The sequence below is a fragment of the Macrobrachium rosenbergii genome, chromosome 36, assembly GCF_040412425.1.
Source record: "Macrobrachium rosenbergii isolate ZJJX-2024 chromosome 36, ASM4041242v1, whole genome shotgun sequence".
Classification (NCBI taxonomy): Eukaryota; Metazoa; Arthropoda; class Malacostraca; order Decapoda; family Palaemonidae; genus Macrobrachium; species Macrobrachium rosenbergii.
In genome coordinates this window covers 28,097,072-28,107,593 of record NC_089776.1, presented here as the reverse complement: position 1 = coordinate 28,107,593, position 10,522 = coordinate 28,097,072, and the positions used below count along the sequence as shown (strand labels likewise).

At 34.2% G+C, this 10,522-nt stretch overlaps 1 protein-coding gene across 1 annotated transcript in view; it reads left to right on the top strand.

Moving 5' to 3' along the window:
• The first annotated feature begins 1,639 nt into the window (after positions 1 to 1,639).
• LOC136825035 (Kv channel-interacting protein 4-like) overlaps positions 1,640 to 10,522 on the top strand; it is an 884,172-nt gene continuing 875,289 nt past the window's right edge. The window contains exon 1 of the mRNA XM_067081079.1: positions 1,640 to 1,715. The gene's annotated coding sequence lies outside the window, so the exon portion shown is untranslated. The remainder of the gene's footprint in view (positions 1,716 to 10,522) is intronic.

Below are 10,522 nucleotides of genomic sequence, written 5' to 3'. Positions count from 1 at the left end.
TTTTTTCGGTGTTCAGAAGTTTTAAAACTTATATATATTATGAAAATAACAGCATGTTTGATTGAATAAATGTAAATTTAATTTTATTCTCTGGTTGAGATTTAAAAGACATGTGTACCTTTTACTTTTTCCCAGATTATTATTATTATTATTATTATTATTATTATTATTATTATTATTATTATTATTATTATTATTATTATTATTATTATTATTATTATTATTATTATTATTATTATTATTATTATTATTATTATTATTATTATTATTATTATTATTCAGAAGATGAACCTTATTCATGTGGAACAAGCCCACAGAGGCCACTGACTTGACATTCAAGTTTTCAAAGATTTTTGCGTTCATTCGAAAGCAGTAACAGAATGTAATGGGAAATACAGAAAGAGATTAGTTATTAGAAAAACAGATTAAAAGCTAATGCTACCGGTTTCCCCGAACCAATACTAATTAAATCAATGAAACCAAAAACACTCAGAAGGCTTATACTCCACCACTGCCAAAGATTTTTTTTTTTTTGTCCAAATTATCAATAGACCCTTCACGTAGATTTTATTTTTATGAAGTCCGGTGTCACGGAGAATAGGTCATGAGCACCTGGGGTAGAATTTTTATGTCAGACTTATCGTTGCCTTTTTCCCTCATTATGTCAGTATTTGTGAACAAAAATCGTCTTCCCATACATTAAAAAAATGCCTATAGCCACGTTACAATTCGAAACCATCTCGAATTCTAATAAACTTTTCCATGGATCATTCCCTACTCACGACAAGCCCATTGAAACCCACTAACTAATCTTCGTGATATCTCATACGCTGGCACACTGGCAAATGCAGATACAGGTAGGTGCACAAAACGATCGACTTCGTTACAAACTTGCAACAAAAGCTGCAGAAAGAAAAAAAAAGCAGACGGAGGTGAGGACATAATCTAAATGTTATTTTATTTGCTAATATCACAATAAAGAAACTTCTCTCCAAACATGGTAACCTTTGATCTTGTTACCGTTATCATCGACACCTCTTGTAATGAGATCTTCTATGAAGTAGACTACAGCATCCTTCCTGGATACATGGGAGGTGCGTACACCAGGAAATGCTACGGATAGATGGGATGGGCAGTATGGAAGGTGAGGCTTGGTTACATGTCTAGGGTATTATGAGAGAAAGAGAGAGGTGGGTGGAGGGGGTTAATGATGTTTATAATCAGCAAGAATGTGGTATTTGGTGAAAATTGTGTGTTTGAGAGAGAGAGAGAGAGAGAGAGAGAGAGAGAGAGAGAGGCAGCATGGGTAAAAATCGGTTAAGCACTGGAAATAAACTACTGTACAGTCAGTCTTAAAAGTCTGCAGGCACTTGCTCAGAAAGCGAAACTGGTGAGTTCCGCGCTGAAAAGGTTATGCCCAGTGAGTGTCGACGAACTATTGAATTTAACTGTTCACAGTAAAATTAGAGAGAGAGAGAGAGAGAGAGAGAGAGAGAGAGAGAGAGAGAGAGAGAGCGATCACCTTTGTATGTTCCTGTGAGTGATATGGAGTGTGCGAGTGTATGTGTGTAAGTGCGTCATGTGGTCGTGTGGCGGCGTAGTATCGGGGTGCGATGGCAGAAAACAAGTTAGTGGCTCTCGTGGTCTTGCCGTGAGAGGATAATTTGGTGGTGGCGCTCGCGTCGATCTTCAGTTGCTGCCACGTTTTCACTTTGGTGTGCTTGCGAACTCTTTCCTAAGTCCAGGCAAAAAAAATAATAATTACATATCATTTGTTAATTTCTAAAGTTTATTGAATTATTTTTTTAATCATTGCATCGCCGAAGTAATAATGATGATGCAAATAATTTGTCAACTTGGCCGCTACTTTTTTGGTTGAATTTTGGAAATTTGAATTATGTGTGTATTTGACGGAAACATTACTCGAGTTAACTGACAGTTTTTACCCCATAAGTATCAAGACAAGATACTACACATCACGTGTTTTAAAGACGTCTCCTTTTGGCTCTGCATTTTACGTTTCTGCATCTCGCATTCCATGACGTGCAAGGAACCGAGTCCTTCCAGGTCAGGTGGCGGGATGCTTATTTTGTGTAATGGCTTTTTCCTTAAAAGCCCACTTTCGCCTTTTATATGATTCCGTCCAGTTGGAATTAAATGTCAGTCTCGAGTGGCGAAAGTGTGTTTCTTTTTCTTTTTTATCCCCTTTGGTTTTTACGACCCGGTGGGCCACCTGTTGCAGGGGGGCCAACCAAGTGTTAGCTGTTGCTTGGTTGGTGGTTTGTGGTTCTGTTAAAAATATTCTCGATTTTATTATATCTGATTGCAAATATTATCCTTATACTGATCAGCCAGATGACGCTACACTTCAGCTGATTGAATGAATTTCATTAATTGTTGATGATTTCAGAACATGTTGTTAGTTATTTTTAATGAATTAGAGTGAAACCAATTCAGTTTTCTTTTTTATGAAAAATGGGATAATGTTAGGCAATAAAATCAGTCAATTAATAACTTAACGAAGAATATGATGTTGAAGTATTTTTTATGTAACGAATAATGCACTAACCCAATTGACTCACCTGTTTGGATTAGAACATGACTTCCTAGTTGTCGTTCCAAATTTTCAAAACAATATGATTAAATATTATACACTTATTATCAATAAAATTAAACACAGCACCAACAGGGACGCCACTAAAACCAAATGCGAAAGAGAACAAGGAAGATATGCGATGACGCAATCAAGAATGGAGAACAAGGAAGAAGACTCCATCTGTCAAGGGATCGTAGAAATGGCGTAAGTGGTTACAGGTGTGGGGAGCCTCCCGAAATTTTAACTGACCTTTCCTCTTGTATTGTGTTGTCTCTCGCAGAGGTCTCCTAGATCTTGAGTTGGTGTCTCTCTCTCTCTCTCTCTCTCTCTCTCTCTCTCTCTCTCTCTCTCTCTCTTTGTTTTTCTTTTTGGTTTTGTGTCTTTGCTTTGAATGTTTACAGCAGGTCATTTTGGTCCATAAGTTAGCATTCCTGTTAATATTATATAAATTATTTTTTTTTAAATATACATGTTCCTAAGGCTTAAAGTGTCTAAAATATAGTTCGTGGGCTTTATTAAACTAGATATCGGTTTTGTTTGCATTTTACCTTTGTTTTCTCAAGAATTTAGCATGAAGTTTCAAATGAAATACATAAAAATAAAACCGTATGCTCAAGAAATATTAATATTAGTACTATGGATTAGCTTTTTAAAGAAGCCAGATAACATAAACCTACTGACCATACCTCTGTTACCTTGCCCTTCGAAGATGTGTAAAGGTTGTCAAATTACGGACGTAGTTCAGTGGCAGTTAAAAGACTGTACCCACGAATGGTTCGGTTGTATTTCCTTCCTAAATACCTAAAATATGACAATCTTTTAAAATACATAAGGTCTTGTTCCATCACACCCCTCCCCCCCGACTCTCTCTCTCTCTCTCTCTCTCTCTCTCTCTCTCTCTCTCTCTCTCTCTCTCTCTCTCTATATATATATATATATATATATATATATATATATATATATATATATATATATATATATATATATATATATATTCACAAACTGCATTTGTGCAACTGTTTGCATAAAATGAAAACATTTAAAATCACAATATAAAGTTTTTTTTATAATGTCTCCCGCTATTTTTCCATTTTTTCTTTTTAATGTAGAAAAAAAATCTTTTATTATATGTTAGCAGTGTTATATAAACGAAACAATTATTTCCAGCTTAGCAATACCTTATTAAGGAAAGTAGTATGGTTTTATAGTCTTAAAGTTTTATTTGAAGAAGTAAGCCAGCCTTATGTGTAAAGTCTTGAATATATTCATTTGAATGCCTGAAAGTTTAAAAAAAGAGTATATTGAGAGGCACAGACTAACGTAGAGAAAGGTCTAAAGTCGCATGTTTTGAAAATCTAACTCGACTCTAGACAGAGAATCCGCCAGAAACAGATACTTTGGTTGTAATCTCTTTAATTATTCCTCGTCGATGCTGTTGACCCTTGACATTTTACTTCCAAGCATGTAGCGATATAACATCCATCGTCAAAAGGAATGATTGATGATATTCTGTGATTTCACTCTCGTCTTTTATATGTGTTTTTCATTTAGATCGATACCTCTTAAGTGTTTCCTTGTTTATCGTAAAGCTTCTTTTGTGATTGACCTTTTTTTGTTCTTTGGAGGTAAAGATCCCTTATTAACCCGGTGATATTTGTGTTATTGGTTTTTAAATATTCATATTGTTATTGGTCTCATTTAATTTTTCTCCTGTGTTACTGATTAACCTACTGCCGTTTTGTAATTGTTTGTCTCCGTTTATTTTGTTTGTATTTGGCGTCAAGGGTTGTATATTTGTGCTTTGATACGGCTGTGTTTTAATTTTGTTTTTGCTTTTCTATTATAAATCACTTTTTTGTTTTGTACTCTTCTTGCTATACCTGATTTTGTGTTACCTGGTTATTTTTTGTTTTGTCATCATTGTTAGCAATTTTTTATTTATAGTTAATATGGTTTCTTTTAGTACGAAGATAATATAAATGCAACTGATTTTTCTTTGGAACTTCAAATTTTGGGAAACTTATTTAAAGAGTAAAGCTTAATGTTTTATTTGCCGTGTTTATATCTGTGTTATTGCTAACATATGATAAAATATTAATTTCAAATTATTTTCAAGACACGAAAGAGTCAATTCCTGTAAGCTTTTCGTGATCAGGTTCCCATAAAGATGATTATAAGTTCCTTTTAGATAGGATCATATTTGTGTATCGGTCAAATACTTCCGGCTTGTCCGCAACCTTGACTTCACGAAAAAGCTGGTGGGTAAAAAACTCCATGCAGTGTTTTGTTAAAAGAACCTACAATATCCTTACGGAAGAATACAAGACATATCATTGAGATGCTTTCGTCAAAAAATGAACTTTCAACGGCAAAAATTGCTTCTGTGTTAGCAGGGGAAAAGAATTTATCTCTTTATGACAAAAGCAATTCTGTGTTCTGAAGTTTATTGGTGTGTGAAAGAAACAGTCAGTTATGACACAAAAACCGAAAGAGAGATTCTTGTCCAGCCAAGATTTTTACATTGGTAGTCAAAGAAATGGAAACAGTATGGGGCTTAATTTATGAATTAGTGTCCTTAATTAACAGAATGAGCAATACAGTCCTGTTATTAAATAATGGAATGGTTTGATAAAAAATAACATGAATAACTGAAGTGGATTCTAATGTGGAATATATAGAATTTGTATGGCTTTAAAGGTGGCTCTGTGAATTAAATTTTCTGTCAATGAAATGCATTCTGCAATCTTTTTATCAATAGGAATGTTATTGATAACAAATGTTCCGGTTGCTAATGAAAAATACATCTTTTATTAAACGTGCATATTTTGGGACAAAGAGAGAGAGAGAGAGAGAGAGAGAGAGAGAGAGAGAGAGAGAGAGAGAGAGAGAGAGAGAGAGAGAGACGCAAATGATCGAGACTCATTTGACTGGAACACAATAATTGCCCAGGACTCAATTGTCATGACATCGTTCATATCTAAAGTCAAATATCATTTATGGAAATAGAACTCATCACATAATAGTATTTTGTTGATTTATAAGATAAATGGGTTACAGTACAATATTTAGAAGTTGTGTTTAGGGATGTAGTATCCTACCTCATATCTAAAAAGCTGATCATTAAATGTTGACTAATCCGTACCTGGATTAGTCTGAAAACTGTAGGAAGAAAAAAGGTCAGATATATCCTTCACTTTTTGATTCGGTTTTCACTCTGAGGAAGGACAGAGGTGTCGACTCAGGTGATGGATGAATCGAAGCTTAACAAATTACGGCCAGATGAAGGTCGTTTCCTGGAACCCTTTTAGGGAAACACGGACTGGAAGGGATTATGCAGAATCCCGTGCTATTGTCTTACTTGAGGTATGCGTTTCAGCAATATTGTTATTAGCCGATTTCATTTTTTTCTCAGTCATTATGACCATTTTTATAATTCATTGACGTTGATGTTTTACATTATGTATATTATGAGTGTCTGGTGTTATTCACTTGGCTGATTATAAATAGATATAGTGTACAAACATTTACTAAAAAATATTCATTTTGAATTTTGAATCTTTATGAAGAAATAAGTGTAATTAAACTAATTTCATACCCGCCAGTTTCTCATCTCATCTCGCGCTCCATTAGTGGTTCCCTTTTTATATTGGAAATATATTTTTGCGACGACTTTTATTGCCGTTAAAAAAGAAATTGAAGGAGAGGAAAAAAAAGGCAGGAGAAGAATTATAATAATTATATTTCATGAGATAACCCTGCGAAGTGCTTCGGGTTGCTTGGAAGAGGGCTTGCACTCAATTGCGAGAGATGAAAGTGGATTTCGTGGTTCAGTGACATTAAATGTAAATTGGATTAGTTGCATGCCAATTAGCTTGCAACTTTTAATCACATTAATGATTAGGTTTAGTCACATTCACGTGCTTCGGCAATGCGGTTATGCGGACCGTAATTGGAGTGCAAGTGTCAGGAGATAATTATTATCCGTGACTGTGCCAGAAACACTTAATCAGCGACAACTGTGAAGCTATGAAGGCATCTGTGCATATGACTTACCATTAAAGCTTATGGCCGTGGTTACGTGTTAAGGCAACATTTATGGCTCTGTGTTCAAGTTAAACCACAACAGATGTATTTGTTATCAGCCACAACGTTGTTTGTAAAAAAAACCGCTGTGGCTGAGTTTGTGACTTTTGCTCGTATTTATACAAACATGCATGCGTACATATGTGTGTATGTGTATATAATTTAATTATTCAAAGCGCGTAACCTTCACCTTTACAATGATCTTTAATGATAAATGAACCTGCGTAGCGTAGGTTAGATACCATTACAAGGACCATTTCCCAATGAATTACAGATAGAAATGATAAAGTTTAAACATGATGCAGTAATCCTACAGACTGAGAGTTTAAGCTGAAATGGAAATCAGAATGGGTATTTGTCTCCTATGAAATATGGTTTACTTAGTGTGTTGCTTTTCAGATTCCTCGACATACGGTAGTATTAATGCGCTCTTTAACTAGGCTACTGGATCACTGAAATTTAGAAGTGAATTTATTAGCTTGTTTCTTACAATCGATTAAAGACAAGAATGAATTTATTTATTTAATTATAAAAGACAGGCGCGTTTTTAGTTTTTTTTGTTTGATTGATCGCTCAGTGATTTTCTTTTAACGGTAGTCACTTATCGCACTTTTAAAAAATACAATTATCAGTATTTTCCTGCATTTCAAGATACTCAAGTTCCTGTTACTATATATATATATATATATATATATATATATATATATATATATATATATATATATATATATATATATGTATATATATATATATATATATATATATATATATATATATATATATATATATATATATATATGTATATGTATATAAATAGATATTTTTATATATATATTTCCGGAGAGAACATGACTCGTGAGTAATCTGTTGATCTTTCGGTTCTCAGCAACCCATCACAGTTGGGTAGAGACCAGACACAGAATTCTCTGCTTGAGTTAACATAGACAAAAATAAGTTTTCCATAAAAAAGGAAAAGTAGTTGGTTCCTCGTGGGATTGTTAAAATCCATCAAACGTACATAGTTTCTGGTGGGGAGAGAAACTCTTAAAGAAAACTGAGACGTTTCCGTTACAGATTTTATCCTCGAGAGAGAGAGAGAGAGAGAGAGAGAGAGAGAGAGAGAGAGAGAGAGAGAGAGAGAGAGCCTTATGATCTCGTACGTGGTAATTATTTCGAACTTTCATGATATGACCCTGAATGTTTGGTTGTGAAAATTATTAACAAAAATAATTTTTGGTAATAATAATCTCCTTTATTGTCGTTCAGTAGTGTTTTATATATATATAATATATATATATATATATATATATATATATATATATATATATATATATATATATATATACACACACACACACACATACAGTATATACACGCACACATACACACATATAAACTATATATATACGCACACACACACAAAATACATTAATCCTGTGATTTCATGACTGATGATATAACCTATGTTCACTCATAGTAATTTTCGCAAAAAAATTTGGCAACTCCTTATGTAACTACGTAAACAGATGTAGGCTACGTGTAATTCAGGGTGAGATCTTTTCACTCACAGTTACGTTATCATCTGTTTTCCGAAAAGAATACCATTATATTTTTCATAATTCCTTTATATGTTAGAAGAGTTTTCAAGTTGACGTTTACAAAAATTATCCTTAATTTTTTTTCCATTGACATAGCCTATTTTATCGTGAAGGTAAAATATCCATACATTTAATGTAATGTTACATGAATATTAAACTTCGATTATTAGTTATCCTTCTAAATAACTTTTCCCCCTTCTGTCTTCTGAGGATGAACTGGTATGTTAATGAGATCGTAAGTCATTTTCTGTTTACTTTAACAAATGCGTGATTTGTTTCGAAATTTCATAATTTATATACTGCTGATATTCGTATGAACAAGGGTTGCTGGTTTGCCTTCCTCCCCAACTTATATGTATATTTTGCTTGATTGCATGGCATCTGTATCGATATTTATGATTTTTGATATAATGCAGTTAAACAATCACTTGCCTTATACTCCGTGGGGACTATGTAGCCTTTGGTCTTAAGCCACGGGATGCGCCTTAACTTGCTAGCGTAGTGATTTGACAGTGCACTTATCCAAATGTTATTCTCACCTCACTATATATTATTTGTGTTGTATTTAGTTAGTTTGAATGTTTTTTTCTTTTGATACAATTAAATGTTTGTACTTTTTTCTTTTCTTTGAATGTTTTTCCTTTTTTTTTATGACAGAGTTTTCTGTCGAGGCTTTCCTGCCAAGTACCTTACCGGAATACTTTACTTGCATAGTGAGTGAAGTGTGTAATCAACTTTAATTTTTTACTTAATTAGGATTGCATCCGATGCATGAGTAATATTTAACTAACCATAAATAGCGGTCGATTTCATAATATGATTTATTTATTAATTATAATTTTTGGACTGTACAGTTTAGATTCTCTTTTTATCCCACACAGGCACATGATTTAGTAAACTGAACCAAGGTCGGGATAAAGTTGATAGTTTCCTATCTCTCTCTCTCTCTCTCTCTCTCTCTCTCTCTCTCTCTCTCTCTCTCTCTCTCTCACACACACACACAAAGGGTACTCATACATTCTCTCTCTCTGCTTCTCAGTCCTATCGGTTATTGAGTCCGAGTCCTGACGTCAACACCAGGCCTCCTTTTCATTTAAGCGCGTTACCATCACTTTCGGGCCTTGATTGTGCAAGGGATCTTGCTGGCATAATACCGGCTTAACCTATACCAACCAACCAACCTGTTTCTCAGCCATCGATATATATATTCTCTCTCTCTCTCTCTCTCTCTCTCTCTCTCTCTCTCTCTCTCTCTCTCTCTCTCTCTCTCTCTCTCTCTCATTAACTTATGTCTCAGCGCTTAACCTTCTGGCATATTGCTATGCCTGTGAAATGATTAAAAATCCTGGAAGTTCGTGAGGTTTCCCAGAAACCAGTCGGGGAGGCTGAAAAGAAAACAATACAGTTATTATTTACTATTTGTGCAATGCTGATATGTTTTTGTCCTCTTGATTAATTCTTCATATGGAATATTGCCGCGAATCGCTTCGGGAATCTAGAGGGAAATTAATGTATATATCCGAACAAACACACAAACATACATACACATACAAACGAACACACATAGAAAATGACTTAGATAAGACCAAAAAATGTTATTTCTTTTCCCAAGGTTCTCCCAGATATTAGTTGATGTCTCGATTCATCGTAACAAAAAGCAGCAGATCTGGCAGTACTCCCATTTCTCCCGAGGAGGAACGTAAGAGGCTACAAGTAATTAACCAGGGACCTGGAAACTGTCGGTGTTATTGCTTATATCAGATTTTCTTATAAGTAGGATGGTGACTCTCTTGTTAACCCATCTCTTAGGTGTTCGTAATCAATGCAATTCTGTGGCGAGAATATTCAGCCTATGGGAGAAACGTTCATGTTTCTGAATTTATTTCGCGGTATAGATAAGAGGTTATTCACAGTATTCAGGTCCCAGGTTTTTGCTGAATAGTAAAAAAAAAAAAGTTATTCATCAAATTATTTGCTTTTAAAAGTTACAATTATGATGAAAATATATATACTTTTTGGAAAAAAGTAAGATATAGCAAAAGAAATATGCTCCCCAGTTCAAAACTTTTTCAGAACTTTTACACAGAGTTTATTTCACACTCAGACATCTGTCTGTCTGGTCTGTTGATTCATGAGCACATTAAAGCTTGTGAATGAATATCTGTCAGGGCTTTGAAAAGATTCTTTTGGTAATCCACCCCAGAAGATTAACTTTTCGGGAAGAGCTGATGATTTTTGCCATAGA